This window comes from Bos taurus, chromosome X, assembly GCF_002263795.3.
Source record: "Bos taurus isolate L1 Dominette 01449 registration number 42190680 breed Hereford chromosome X, ARS-UCD2.0, whole genome shotgun sequence".
NCBI lineage: Eukaryota > Metazoa > Chordata > Mammalia > Artiodactyla > Bovidae > Bos > Bos taurus.
Window position 1 is genome coordinate 104,926,635 of NC_037357.1, and position 14,977 is coordinate 104,941,611.

Sequence of the window (14,977 nt, forward strand, 5' to 3'; positions counted from 1 at the left end):
TATATATAAAAACCTACATCTGCTAATCCCAAACTTTCAATCCATCCCTCCCCCACCCCCTTGGCAACCACAAGTCTGTTCTCTATATCTGTGAGTCTGTTTCAAAGATATGTTGATTTGTGTCATATTTTATTTATTTTTTTTATTTTTTTTAATTTATTTTATTTTATTTTTAAACTTTACATAATTGTATTAGTTTTGCCAAATATCAAAATGAATCCACCACAGGTATACATGTGTTCCCCATCCTGAACCCTCCTCCCTCCTCCCTCCCCATACCATCCCTCTGGGTCGTCCCAGTGCACCAGCCCCAAGCATCCAGTATCGTGCATTGAACCTGTTTTAGATTCCACATATAAGTGATATTATGTGGTATTTGTCTCTCTCTTTCTGACTTACTTTGCTTAGTATGATAATCCCTAGGTCCATCCGTGTTGCTGCAAATGGCATGATTTCATTCTTTTAATGGTTGAGTAGTATCCCACTGTATATATGGACCACATCTTCTTTATCCATCCATCTGTCGATGGACATTTAGGTTGTTTCCATGTCTTGGCTATTGTAAATAGTGCTGCTGTGAATGTCGGGATGCATGTATCTTCTTGAATTATAGTTTTGTCCAGATATATGCCTAGGAGTAGGATTGCTAGATCATATGGAAACTCTATTTTTAGTTTTTTGAGGAACTGCCATACTGTTGTCCATAGTGGCTACACCAATTTACACTCCCACCAGCAGGGTAGAAGGATTCTCTTTTCTCCATACCCTCTCCAGCATTTATTATTTGTAGATTTTTTATTAATGGCCACTCAGACCAATGTGAGGTAGTTTGGATTTGCATTTCTGTAATAATTAGTGAAACGAGCATCTTTTCATGTGCCTATTTGCCCTACTTTATTCTTTAACTGAGTTGTTTTCTGATTTTTTTTTATTTTTTTTTAGATTTGAGAGTTCTTTATATATTCTGGATACAAGACCTTTATTGGATACGTGACTTGCAAATATTTTCTCTCAGACTGTAGCTTGTCTCTTCATTCTCTTGCAGAGCAGAAATTTTAAATTTTGATCAAGTTCTTTTTGTGGATTACACTGTTGCTGCTATATTTATGAACTCTTTGCTAACCCAATGTCACAAAGATTTTCTATGTCTTCTGAAAATTTTATAGCCTTATAAATTACATTTAGATCTATGATCCATTTTGAGATGTCTTGTCTAAGGTAAGGGGTTTAGGTTTGCAGGGGCAGTTGGGGCATAAGGATGTACAGCTTCCTTTTTATGAAGAGCTCTCTATGTTCTTGGTCATATCTAATTTGCTGAAGAATCCAAAAAATCCTTTTGTATCAATGTCCCTGGAGTGCTTCATAAACTGTAAGTGAAGTGAAGTCGCTCAGTCATGTCCGACTCTTTGCGACCCCATGGACTGACCCCATGGACCATAGCTTACCAGGCTCCTCCGTCCATGGGATTTTTCAGGCAAGTGTACTAGAATGGGTTGCCATTTCCTTCTCCAGGGGATCTTCCTGACCCAGGGATCAAACCTGGGTCTCCCGCGTTGCAGGCAGACGCTTTACCGTCTGAGCCATTATATCATAAAATATAAACCTGTACCCTATTGTAAAAATGTATTCATATGAGGTCTGGATCTGCATAGGAATTGGCAAAAGAAAATAAATCAGAATTATGAAGTAAACCACCCATCAGCTGGCTACTATTATATTCCTCTCCACTCATAAATATGTCAACCACAGAGCACTTGATAATCTGAAAATTACTTTTTAATTAACAGATGGTAATAGGACTTTGTCAAAATATTGATTCGGGGGTGTTTTCTTGCTACCTCACTGCTAAGTATTTGTTCAAACATGCAGGCCCTAAGGGAGATTGTGAAATCAGTGAAGAAGATCTCTGATCCCCTCTCCACTCCCTTTCCCACCATACCCTTTCAACCAAGGCATATGAAGAAGGTAGACGGGGTCCTACATGAGGACCAAAATACGACCAAATTCTAAACCAGAGCGTGAAATACTGATCATCAAATTCAAGTGTAATCTCTCTTCTCTGTTGTCTTATTAAACCATAGTTCCACTGAAGTTATTCTGTTAATCATTTACTCTGGCAGTTGTTGATTTTAAGTAGAGCCTAGGATTTTTCCGAGCTTAGATAGGGATAAAAATCTCAAGGTTTCAAGCCTGGGGCTTTTTATTTTGTGATCTGGTAAATTTCAGCATTAGAAAACAAGATTGGGAAATTCACACGAAATTCAGGAGGTAGATAAAGGGTAAATAAATCTGATCCAACTTTTATGTCAATGGCAGATGAGATGCAAAAGGTGAGGTTATCTTTCAGGAGTGCACTTTTGTTTACTCAAGCTCCCACCCAGAATCCTACAGCCTTCTCTTCCCCCATAGGCTGATTCCAATTCCTCCCCTTGGAAGCATAGAGGTCAAGCTGTGCATAAAGGAGATTTATTAGCAGACCAGGGGCTATCAGGCATTAAGCAAACAGGAAAATCACAGAGGTTCAAAGTTTACCACTGTCTCAGCAATCATCCATGATGCTCTCTAGGACAGCCAGATCCTTCTAGAGTTTGAGTGATGTGGGGCCCCTGTGAGGCTATGGGGATCACTTTACTGCTGCCCAGGACTTGGCTTAGAAGCACTGTCTTGGATTTCCCTGGAGATCCAGTGGTTAGGACTCTGTGCTTCCACTGCCTGGGGTATGGGTTCGATCCCTGATCAGGGAACTAAGATCCTATGTGCTGCAAGGTGTGACCAAAAACAAGCAAAGAAAACAACAACAAAACCAAAAGAAGCACTGTCCCAACAATAACTTCCACAGGGACATTCTCTCCTGAGCTTAGGACATATATACTGTATGTTCTCAAAAATTACAGCTTAGTGAATGACTTTCATGCCCATTTCTAGTTCTTGGTGAAAGCTATAATCATCTTTGTGGTTGGTGTCTCCCTCTAGATAGTACTTGGAAAATTCACTTGACCTGATTATGATTGTTGTATTTGGCCACCTCGACTAAGGAAGGACTTTGTCCTCACCTTAAGCCAACAGGAAATCACAGCCTTCTTCTCTTAAGGCTGCTCCACTGTTAATAATTCTGTGGCTTCTAAAGATGGGACCTACCCAGAATCCAGAAGATGAACTATGGAAATCTTGCCTCCAAAACAGGAGAGAAACAAGCCCTTTTCTTGGAATTTTCCTGAGTATTTGGCATCTAGGTCATGGAGATTGGGCACTTACCAATACCAATTTCATTCCTCCTGCTTTTATTTTTTTTTATTTTTTTACATTTTTGCCTCCTAGCAAGTGGGAGTTCTTAGTTCTGGACCAGGGATTGAACCCATGCCCGCTATGGTGGAAATGAAGAGCCTTAACCATTAGACCACCAGGGAAGTCCCTCATCCTCCAGCATTCATTAACTGGAGTTCGTGGATTCCCAGGTCATCCTCAATTGTTACAGTGTGTTTCTACTAGTGCTCGGCTTCTCTGTCTTGTCCCACTCTTTGTGACCCCCATGGACTGTAACCCACCAGGTTCCTCTGTCTATGGGATTTTCCAGGCAAGAGTACTGGAGCAGGTTGCCATTACCTCCTCCAGGGAATCTTCCCGACCCAGGAATTGAACCCATGTCTCCTGCATTGGCAGACAGATTCTCTACCACTGTACCACCTCGGAAGCCCATGTTATTACTAAGGAATAAGCAAATCACCTGGGAAGCAATAGAAGGAGAATGAATCTAGGGATGTGGGAGTCATTCCATTTCTGTTGGAGAGCTGTTTGTTGTGAGCAAATTTCTCTCTAAGCCTCAGTTTCCCCTTTCTTTAACTGGTGGTACCAGCAGCCCCATCCCTTGGTTTTGTTGTTTAGATGAAGTGTGGTAATGGATATAGAGTCCTGTAGTACAGTACCTCGCTCAGTTTTTAATAAATGTTAGCTGTCATTAGTTACTAGCATCAGTACATGTGGTGAGAGCCCCCATGCCTGCCCTGGTTGTTGCCTTATGATTTTTGCTTTCCTAAATGGAAGTGTGGAGGTGCCCTCCTTTTTTTCATTGCTATCCTCTAAACTAATCAGAAATAAGAAAGAAACAAAAACAATGTTTCTCAGTGAAGACCTGTGATGTGTTGTCTTCTCTCTTTCCCCTTTCCCCTTAAATGATGGAAAAACCAGGGACTTATTCACCCTTAGTACTTCAACAGCTTAACTATTCAGGTTTCTAATCTTTTATTGTCTGATAGTATTTTCCTTCTGAAACCCTGCCGTGCTAACCAGCCTATCACATTTGAGATGGAAGGGAGATAAAGGAATTACTGATTACTAAGTGCTTTGAAGATGTGAAGGACTCTCTAAGTGCCAAGAGTCATTATTGCCTTCTAGTATAACAAAATGGTATCATAAAAATGGATCATAAAATCTCTTTGCTACCATGGACCCTACTCTTTTTTGCCAGTTAAAAATTACAACTATAGCCTGTTTGTTCAAAGCCACGAGGGCCATGAAAACAACCCCGTCATTTTCTAAAGTTGGTGTCAGTGTCCCTAATCAATTGAACATAAAATGACTCTGGAGATGTGAGCAAATTCATTTTGCAGCGTCCATATGAGAATAACACATCATGATCATCTTCAGTTTCTAATGATATTAGTGACTCTTTCCTCACCTGCAAGCTCTCTGTCTGCAATAAATGTGCTGTCCACATCTCTTCGGCAAGTATTTGTTAGTTTGTATCACTACCTGGTGTTTCCTATGCATCCTGCTTCAGAGCAGCAGGGAACTGGACAGAGAGAAGAAATCATCCAGGTAACCTTGGATTAGGTAAGGGACAAAGTAAATGCATTATTGAGTTTAGAAGACACTGTTTAATCAACTTACAGAAAAGCTATTTGCTAGTTTTCCTATTATGATACCTATGTGCGTGTGTGTGCTTGGTCGCTCAGTCGTGTACAGCTCTTTGCGACCCCATGGACTGTAGCCTGCCAGGCTCCTCTGTCCATGTGATTCTCCAGGCAAGAATATTGGAGTAGGTTACCATCTTCTACTCCATGGGATCTTCCCGACCCAGGGATCGAACCCACATCTCCTCTGTCTCCTGCATTGGCAAGCAGATTCTTCACCACTGAGCCACCTGGGATAGGACAGCTTAAAAAAAATTTTTTTAATTGAAGAATATTTGATTTATAATGTTGTGTTAGTTTCAGATGTATAGAAAAATGATTCATATATATGTATATAAAATATATATTTTCAGGTTCTTTTCCATTATAGGTTATTAAAAGATATTGAATATAGTTCTCTATGCTTTACAGTAGGTTCTTATTGGTTATCTATTTTATATAGAGTAGTTTAAACTAGCCAAGTATAATTGCCTTACCTGGAAGCCCATGTATTTCTTTCTGTTTGGGGAAGACTAGGGACTTTAGTAGGATTTGACAAATGAATAATACATGTGGCATGATGCAAAGAATTGGGTTTCCATTAGAAGCTCTGAACATATTCACAACCCAGGATACCGGGTTGTTTTAGAACCAGATTCATATAAAAGTATTTCATGATTTTGAAATTGATTACAATTTTCAAATCCTTCTGTGATTTTATTTTTATCCCAACACTGCCCTTTGATTTGACAAAGTAATGTTGGCACCTGACACTATCCTTAACTTTATTAAGTGAGTATAATTAAAAGTTACTTGCATTCAATTATTTGCTTATCTGCTTCTTTGATTGTGCTTTCTCTTTTTATCAATACCAATTTTAGCTTCATTTAATCAAAGTGGTGAAATAATTAGATAGATAAGAGATTTAAAGTAAAACTGATGATTCAACCTTGATAAGACCCTAAGACCTCTTGGAATATTAACTTCCTTTATCACTGCTCTCCCTAAGGTTCACCTTGATTTTTATATACATTTTAACTTGGGTGGGATCACAGGGTGGGGAATGAGGGGGAGACGGGTACTGAGGAAGCTATTAAAATAAAAATCAAATGCCAAAAGGCAAGTAAGGTCAAAATGCTTCAATATCTACTATTATAAGAGGAATTCTATACATATTACGACTTGTTGACATATGTAGAACTTTCATATACAGTAAGAAACGGTGTCAAAAATGTTCCTCTAAAACTACTCATTAGATAAAAGGAAAGATGTTAGATTCTGCCTTTATCAAACTTTTAATGTAAGCATAGCAGCTTTCTTACTAGATTCTTGAGAGATCTGAGATCATAGAGTGTTAGACATAGATGGACCAAGGATATCTTAGTCCAGCTCTCTCCTCCAGAGGACCAGGGAGGTACACTGATTTTCTCAAAATCTGGTAATGGAGGGGAAAAGAGAGAAAGCAAGTGAGGGAATGAGAAATAGAAAACAGCTTGTGGACTCCTAGTGAAAGCTCTTTCCATGATTGAATAGGAAGAATTTTCACTAAGTAAATCCCCTACATACGAACGAGTTCCCTTCTGAGAGCACATTCATAAATCCAATTTGCTTGTAAGTCCAACAATGTTAGCCTAGGTACCCAACTAACACAATCAGCTTTACAGTACTGTACTGTTATAGGTTTGTAATACTTTTCACACAAATAATATATAAAAAACAAACACAAAAAATGAGTAATGTCTACCATCTTATCTCCTCACGCCACTCTCTCAATTATTTTCTCTTTTATTTCCATTGTTATCATTTGGCACTTCTTAGCAGTACCAGCTACATCACCGCTGCTTTTATACTTGCTTCCAGACTTTCTGGGCTTGAAATAAAAATACTATACTCTATACCGTATTATACAATAAAGTACACAAAAGCACAGCCACTTATACAGGATGCCTGCACACGACAAGGTATATACCACACACGAACACTAACTTACATGATTAGACATGCGAAGGCATGTTCACATCTTTGAAAGTTTGCAACTTGAAGGTTCACATGTAGGGGACTTGCTGTGCCCAGCATCCAAAACCCCATCCAGTTCTCATTGTGTGAGTGTTGGTGTAGAGCCTTGGTGTTAAAACATTCTCTCCCTCTCTCCACCCCCTGCAAAGTCAGATCATGGGCACATGATCCAGCAGATTCTCTCACCTGGGGCTTTGAATCTTGAAGGACTAAAGAAAAAGAGTCTGGGAGATGAGTCGACAATGCTGTAATCTACCAGCCTTTCTAGCTGTGTCTAGTGACTTGCACACTCTTGCCATAGTGACTAGACCCATCGGTGGCCATGGACTACAGCAGAGTCAGCAGTACCATCCTAACCTAATCTGCTACCTTGCCTCGCTACTTTGCCTACCTTAATCAAGCATTCCACTCATCAGTTCTATGAGTTTCCTGATGATTTCCCACTGTCTTTTTTTTTTTTAACCTCAAGAACTCTGACTGATTCAGAAATCAGTACCACAAAGTGAACTGCAGGCAACTGACACTTGGGGAAAAGTGATAAAAAATTTGGAATAATTAAATGACATTAAAACTCCCCCTTAGAAATACAGTGGCAAAACAGATGCTTAAACCATTGCTTATGGCCACCTGGAATGCTGATGGAGAACATGATTTAAGAATAGTGTGAAGGGCATGAAGAGTTCAATGACAGTCAAGGAAATGGCTGCTTCTTATAATGTATGGCTTAATGGCAGGAAAAAGTCATCTGCCTGCACTGATCTGAGATGGTCAAAGATAAACTCAAACTTTGGTCTGATCCTGGGTGCTGATGAATTACAGTGGTATTCACAACCCTGACAGGTTTCTGAGGTGCACATTTTGGCATTATTTGGGTTAGACCGAATGCTGGAAAATTGACATGGAAATATATGAGAGGATTTAGAGATTCCTAAGAGTGCTGAACCCTTAAGTCTCATTGAATCTCCCTTGTCAGCCCCAGAAATCTCCCTTGGCTTGTCTGGTGAAACTGTCCTTTTCTTGATTGAAGACATATTATTACTTAAGGGAGTTGCCTTACAAGCTGAAGTCAGTTCACTTCATCCGTCCCCACGAAGCCCCAAGATTGTCAGATTCTAGCATGGCCTTTGGAGGGGGCTGGCAATGACAAAGTCAAAGCCAGAGAAGGCCAAAGAACTCCTGGATTTCTAGTTTATGTTGGAAAATCTGTGGGAAGTGTGTGTGAGAAGAGAGCCTAAGGATGCTTGATCAAGGATGAGAAATGTGATTTTGGATTGTCTGTATACAATAATGAAAGATTACTGTAGATTGAGCAGGTATATTGAATCCAAGGGATGAAGAAGGAAAATGTTCCCAGGTATCAAGCCTTATACCTCCCTGACATTTGACCTGGAGGGAGAGAAGCCCTGAGGCATGGGTCTGTTCTGATTCATAAGCACTAGTTAATTTGGCCAGATGATTAGGTGCATGGAAGGAATAAGATTCAAGACTGCAGACAAGGAAGTCTCAAGAAAATTGTGAGTGGGCTTCTCAGAGGAAATATCGATGTTCCTTGTGATACACACAAAAAAGCAAAAGTCTCTTATGTCTGTCTCATTTATTACTGTATCTGTTTAAAAAAAGCTACACTGAATGTTATGGACATAAATATAAACACTTTCTATATAAATGTTGCTTAGTCACTAAGTCGTGTCTGACTCTTTTGTGACCCCATGGACTGTAGCCCACCAGGCTCCTCTGTCCATGGGATTTCCCAGGGCAAGAATACTGGGGTGGGTTGTCATTTCCTTCTCCAAGAGATCTTCCCAACCCAGGGATTGAACCTGACTCTCCTACTTGGCAGGTGGATTCTTTATCACTGAGCCACCAGGGAAGTCCTTCTATATAAATAGCAGCTACAAAAAAAAAAAAAAAAATCCTCAACATTGTATTGAGAGAAATACATGCTCAATAAAGTTTAGATATTAACAGCACAATGGGTTTAGGTGTTCTATCAGGAAATCATTAATTAGGGCATTCTATTAGGTGGGCTGATTATATTATTTGGCTGTCCAACAGTTGAACCCCTGATTAGATTTGAGGATCTTAGTCCTGCTTTCTTGTAGAAAGATCTAGATAGATAAATGGAACTTCCTAAGATCAGGAAATGGGGAAGGAAGGAAATGAGAGAGAAAAGACAGAGAACTGGAAATAAAAACCAAATCTCTACTTTTGTCTGACAGTCTTACTGCTGCAGATTACAAAGGATATTTAGGAGGTCATTTATTAATGGAGATTTGTCTTTTTTTAGAGGAGACAGAAAACGCCTTGTTCTGAATATCTAGAAATTCCCAAGTGTGTGAGTCTTAAAAGAAAGTAGCAGTCCAGTTCCCATCAAGGAAGCCAAAGTGAAAGACAGTGAAGTCACTCAGTTATGTCCGACTCTTTGCGACCCTATGGATTGTCCGTCTGTGGAATTTCCCAGGCAAGCATACTGGAGTGGGTTGCCACTTCCTTCTCCAGTGGATCTTCACAACCCAGGGATCGAACCCTGGTCTCCTGCATTGCAAGCAGACGCTTTACTGTCTGAGCCACCTGGGAAGCCCCCGACAAAGCAAAGGAGGCAATATTTCCTGTCCCCACCTCTTAGCAAAGAGGGTGATCTAGCAGGTGAGCTAACCTCAGTCAATTGGATGTTCCCATCCAGGACTTTGCTCTCAAGAATGTAACTGAAAGATGAAGGAAGAGATTAGAAGCATAGTGAGAGCAGGTGTCCATCCAGCAGTGGTGTCCTAGTCAGATTGCTCCTGTTGGGTAGCTTTCCTTGATCTCTGCCTTTTTTTAAATGAGCCTCATTCCCCAATCTTCCCATTGATTCTCTTCACCAGCTGATAGCCTCTAGTGCAAAATACCTACCCAGGAAAGTTGGGAGGGGGAGTAGAGTGAAGTCAGAGTCTCCTTGTTTCCCATGAGATTGCCTTGGGTTGGCTGTTCCTTGATAGAAATGCATGTTCCTATCGAGGTGACCTCCTTTACACCACTCTCCTCCCAAGTTCTGATGAGCTCTGCATCCCTCCATCTCCTTGGGCCAAGGGAGAGCAACAGTCCCACGGCCTTTAGCCCTGGGTCTTGGCACTGTACCTTGTGGTTATGCCCCAACCCCCTTCCAACCCTTTGAAATTTGTTTCTTTGTCAATAAATCCATTTCAAATTATTCTAATAAGAAGGTTTCACCTGTTTGTCAGAAACCTAACTGACATGCCTTCAAGTATATTTATTTTCTGGTTAGCTTTATGCCAAAGAAAGCCTACAGTCTTAGCAATCTGGGAGGAGGGGAAAGAAAAAACAAAAGCCCAGAGTTGGGGTCAAAGGTGAAATTTTCAGTCACTGGCAATAAATGGGGCTGAATGTAGCCAAGGGACCCTGTTAGGAAAAAGTTACCCGTGTAAAGGCATAAATAAAAGTAGTTCAAAATACTCTTAGAGTCTTGAAGCCCCATTCCGATCACAAAGGGCAATGGCAAATAGCACATGTAAAAGGGAACTTCTGTTCACAGATATACAATTACTGAACAGTTGGGCCATTCATTTTTTAAGTGTTTGGACAGTCATTAAGTCCTCCTCCCCCCACCCCCCCAGTTCCTATAGTGTTCTGTGCAAATTAAAATGCACATTGGTTCTTCTCCGTGTCTCTGCCCAACAGTTTTCTTGTTGTCAGGCAGCGGTACAGTGTTTGGAATTATGCAGCATGACAAAGCTATTGATCTAGCGCCACCTAGACACACCAAATCAAACTGCAGAGCTGCCTCCACTTCATTAATGGAATAGTGAGTTTCAAGACACAGACCATAAAGCAAATAAGGGGAATTTTGTATTATGAGGGAAAGTAAACCATATGGAAAAAACTTGCTGAAAGCCAGGCACTACAGGTTTCGAGCACATTAGGAGTTATTATCCTGATTTAACAGATAAAGAATCAGAGGCTAAGAATAAGCAACTTGCCCGGATGACTCAGCTAACAAGTGGTAAAGCCAGAATTAAAAACCATGCAATCACAAGCCTATTTTCTCAATTGAGGTGTGTGACCCTCCCCTCCCCCACTGACGGGATGCTCAAGATAATCCATCTTGGTGGAGCAAACCAAATATTAGAGCTTTTAGTTTTGTTTATTCTTTATCTCATAATTTAAGCTTTTGTGTATGTTTTACAATATACACAGTATATTATTACATGCATACACACATGTATTGCTTTCTGCTCTGTAGCTTTTCTTGATCTCTGCCTTTATTTCTTCTGAGCCTCATTCCTCCAACTTTTCACTGATTCTGTTACCAGCTGAGAGCTTCAAATGCTAGGTATCTACCTAGGAAAGTTGAGGTGCGTGGGTACATTGACGAGCTCTTTTTTTTTTCTTTTTTCTGCCTTCTGGTTGGTTATGAATGAGATGTGTGATCTACAAGTTTGAAGACCACTACTCTGTGCTCTTTCAAAAGGCAGTATAGTGGACATGAATTGGAGCAAACTCCAGGAGATGGCAAAGGACGGAGGAGCCTGGCGGGCTACGGTTCATGAGGTCACAAAGGATCGGACACAACTTAGCAACTGAACAGCAACAACAACATAGTGTAGTTATTTGGAGCTTAGATTCTGGAACTAGACTCTGTATTCAAACCTCAGCCTTACCACTTTTTAGCTAACTTTGGGTCACAACTTCTCTGTACCTCAGTTTTCTGTGATAGGCAAACTTAAATAATACATAGAGTGCTTAAACCAGTGTCTGGCACAAACAAGAGTGTCATAATCTAAGGCATTATCATCGCATCACATGAACCTTAAAAGTAGTCATCTAGGAAATAACCTAGTCATACAACTACTGCCATATACCCCTCATAGTTCTTCTTTTGGAGTTGTCTCTTGAGTTAGTCCACGAGTCACAGGAGATCAAGTCCATTTCTTTATAGTCACTCTTTGTCACCCCAAAGCATATTTTTTTCTTGAAAATCTTTTATATTTTTCATCCATTTAAGTTCAAAATTGCTCTTCAAAATAAATCTCTTTTATGAATCTAATACAAGTATAGAGATTTAGGATTTTCACTCCCATGGCTTTTTACAAGAACATAACTCAAGCTCCAGAGTCTCTTCCAAAAGAGTCAAAGCACATTTCTAGCAGTTTCAGCAATGCTAGACCAAGTGACTGCACAGAGAAGGAGAAATTTCATTTGGATATCTAAGTTATGTCTCATATTCCTGCAAAAAAAAATAACCATTTTATCAAATGGTTTATCAAAGCACAGTGTAATGTAGGGAGTCCAGTAACCAGTGTCAAAACTCAGCTTGATTACTGGTTCAATACTTGCTAATAGAATCACTTACAGATCATTAACTCGTGTAGAGTGATTTAATGATTCCTTGCTTATGAGTCTAGGATGGGAGATGAGCTCAGTGAGGTATAGAGCCAAACGAGTAGGCTATTGGCTGGACTTTGCCTTTTATTTTGAATGAGTAGGGAAGCCATTGAGGGTCTTGAAAAGAGGAAGGCATATCCCTTAAAAGGATCATTCTGACTCCTGGGTTGTGAAAACTGTTAGGATGGAGGCAGGACACTGATTAAGAAGTGATGTGCAGGGTATATTTCTGTTTTGTATATAAGTTCATTGGTATCATTTTATTTTTTAATCCACATATAAACAATACAATATGATATTTGTCTTTCTGTGTCTGGCTTACTTCACTTAGTATGATAATCTCTAGGTTCACAGATAAAGAAAACAAACTTATGGTTGCCAAAGAGGAAAAGGGTTGGGTGGGATAATTAGAAAAATTTACACACTACTATATATGAGATAAATAACCAGCAAAGATCCACTGTATAGCACAGGGAACTCTACTCAATATTTTGCAATAAACTATAAGGGACAAGAATCTGAAAAAGAATACACACACACACACACACACACACACACACACATCTGAATCACTTTACTGTAAACCTGAAACTGATACAACATTGTAGATCAGCTATACTTCAATTAAAAAAAATAATTACAGTGACACTTGACTTTAACAGATAATTGATAATGTATGTTGTACTCTAGGGCTACAAATAAAAACTTGGACCATATTTAAAAAAAAGAAATGATGGCAGTACTCCAGATGAGAGGTGATGGTATTTTGGAGCAGGGAGGTAATTTTGAAGATGATAAGATATGAGGAGTTTGCAGATATATTTTGATATTTTGTAGCCAAAAGGAATAATGTAAGTAAAAGGCCCCAATAAGGTATCTGGTATACATTGAAACCAATAAAAAGACACAGTCATTATTACTTTATGCTCACAACTTGTACAGTAGTCACTGGGTAGCCAGTTGTTCCGGACTGTTATGAACTAGGATCTTCTAAGATATCCTTTTCCTTCCTAACATATTTTAATTTTTCCTCAGTAGACAAATGGCATAGTCCCCAGAGTTAGGGTATTGTAGACAGCAAGTATGACTTCAAATCTTGACTCCACTGCTTACTAGCTGTTTGATCATAAGCAAGGTGCTTAATCTCTCTGTACCTCAGTGTCTTCATCTATAAAATGGACTCAATAAAATATACCCCAAGGAGTTTTATGAGGATTCAATAAGTTGATATATGTAAAGTGCTGAGAAATATGCCTACCACATCATAAATAATCATTAAATGTTAGCTGCTATGATTGTCAGCTTCGATCAGCTTTTCTATTTATTATTTTCATTTAAAATCTCTTTGATTTTGATTGAAAAAGCAAATTGTGTTCATTATGAAAAAATTAAAGCCATACAGATATAAATGAATTAGAAAATAGAAGTCCCCTCTAATTCCTCACCCCAGAGGTAACCACTGCTGCATAGCATAGTAAAGGTTGGTCCAGATATTTACCTATGTGTATATCAAGCCTATGCTTGTAGTTATATTGATTAATGTACTTTTATATAGTAGGGTAATACTCTGCATGTTATTTTACAACTTGTTCTTATCACTAAAAATGTAATCTTAGATATCTTCCCATATAAGTACACACAAACTCATTATACTGATTTTCATGGTTGCATAGTATTCTGTTGTATGGAAGCCTAATAATTTACTTATTCACTAACTTAGTGACATACTTTATGTGTCTTTAATTTTTCTTAAATAATGCTGTAATGAACATCCTTGTACATGTTTTTGGTGCAAATTTGTATATTTCTGTAAATTCTGTAAAAAAAAAACAAACTTTCTGTAAAAAAAAAAAGTTCTGAAACCACATATCTCCAGAAGTGATTATGATGAGTAAGAAGATGGGGAACACGTGTATACCTGTGGCAGATTCATGTTGATATATGGCAAAACCGATACAATATTGTAAAGTTAAAAAATAAAATAAAAATTAAAAAAAAGAATTATATGCTTTTAAAATATATATGTTTAATTTATATTGCCTTTGAAAAGGAAAGTGCTCACTTCTCCTGCTGACTAGGTCCTGGTAATCTTCTTAATCCTTGCCAGTCTAATAGGCAAAATAAATAAATATTATTGCTTTATTTGCACTTTTAATAGTAAATTATCTTTTCGTATGTTTAAATTTTGGATTTTTCGGTACAAGCTTCCTACTTTTGTCCATTGCCGGAGTTCCTTTTATTTATTTTTTCCTTTTTTTGTCTTTAAAATTTGAAAAAAGGCAAGTCGTAGGCTAAGGAAAAATATTTGCGATACGTAAATTGACAAAGGATACTGGATGTTTATCCAAAAGAAGTTTGAGCATTTGTCCACAAAAAAACCCTGTGCATATCCATAGCAGCTTGGTTTATTAGAGACCCAAACTGGAAACAACCCAAATGTCCATCAATAGGTGGACAGAGAAATAAATGTATACCCATAAAAATGGACAAATTACCAATATGTACAACATGATATCTTCTCAAAGGCATTTTCCTGAAAGAAACCAGACACAAAAGAAATTGTACAAAAGACAATACTAATCTATGCATGATGAAAAATCAGAATGGTGGGTTTTTTTTCCTAGAAGGTGGAAGTGAAGGAGGAAAACACATATCTGGCTTAGGGTGGTAGTTAAATAGCATAATGGTAT